Source organism: Peromyscus maniculatus, chromosome 4 (genome assembly GCF_049852395.1).
Source record: "Peromyscus maniculatus bairdii isolate BWxNUB_F1_BW_parent chromosome 4, HU_Pman_BW_mat_3.1, whole genome shotgun sequence".
NCBI classification, from domain to species: domain Eukaryota; kingdom Metazoa; phylum Chordata; class Mammalia; order Rodentia; family Cricetidae; genus Peromyscus; species Peromyscus maniculatus.
In genome coordinates this window covers 11,243,061-11,244,266 of record NC_134855.1, presented here as the reverse complement: position 1 = coordinate 11,244,266, position 1,206 = coordinate 11,243,061, and positions in this window count along the sequence as shown.

The window sequence follows — 1,206 nt, the reverse complement described above, 5'->3', positions numbered from 1 at the left end:
GTTGTGTGTGGAGTGACCTAAGACAGCGGCACACTGCACAGCTCACACACTAAAGCCCAGAGACTCACAGCACTCTGAACACCTGGGGAGCTCCCAAAACTAGCTGTGGGACTCGGCCTAGGACCACAGTTCCCCACCTGGGCTCTGCAGCTCTTTGCATGAAGGTTATCCCTAAGGGTGGGCTTCTGGCCTGGCTTTCTTTGGGGGCCTTTTTGCCCACACAGCTCTGCCTCTGAGGAAGCAGCAGTGGTCTCTTCTGCTCCTGCAGTGGCCCTGGCTGCTGTTCCTCAGGTCCAAATGAGGGTTCATGTTGTGCAGGGCTGTCAGCATGGCCAGCAAGATATGATTGGCTCAGCTCTGAAGCTGGGTGTAGCTGAGAAGGCAGTGCCCCAGTAGAGACGGGCATCAGTAGCAGAATGGGCTGATGGGCTCTGAAGAAGGGACTCACAGAGTGGGTAATGGCTGGAACAATGGCGTTGCCCAGGAAGCTTGTGTGCTCTGTAAATGTGTGCTTTTTATAACCTTCTCCTTGCCTTTTTCCGATACTGCCAACCCCTGCAAAGGAAACTACACAGATCTTAGCGTTACCACCACCCTGCCCCTGCCCTGTCCACACGCCAGCTGCTCCTGGGGTTTGGGAAAAAACCGGCCAGAGTGTGTGCATTAGGACAGAGGTTTTGGGGGCAGGTTTGAGCAGACTCTTGTCTGATAGAGAGGACAGAAAGGAAGGGGGTCTCACCCCAAGAGCTGGTTTAGCTGCTCTGTCCATGAAGATTTCATGACAGCCCTAGTGTGGAGCAAGTGGAGAGGAGATGTCAAGTTCAGAAGTGGAGAGTAAGCTGAAGTGAGCCAAGCCGTGGTGCCAGATCAGTGACCACCCCCAGAGTAGCACAGGCTCAGAACCTTCTCGGTCATCTTCCTCTCGTTCTGCTTCTCAGCTTTTGTCAACACAGCTTCCTTGAACCTACAGACTGCAGAACCAGGTCAGTCAGCCTGGGACACCTGGATGCCACACCACACCGGCACCAGCAGGAGTCGAGGGCCTCGGGTATGTGTGGTGCCCACCTAACGTGGAGGGAGACATGGATGCCACGTTGTTTATTTCCTGAAATACTTCCCAGCCTCTCTTCAACCCTTCAAGGCCCTTGGCCTGCTCCCAGCCTAAACAGCTGTGGGTGACCTGTGACTGGTCTTCCCTTTCTGTAC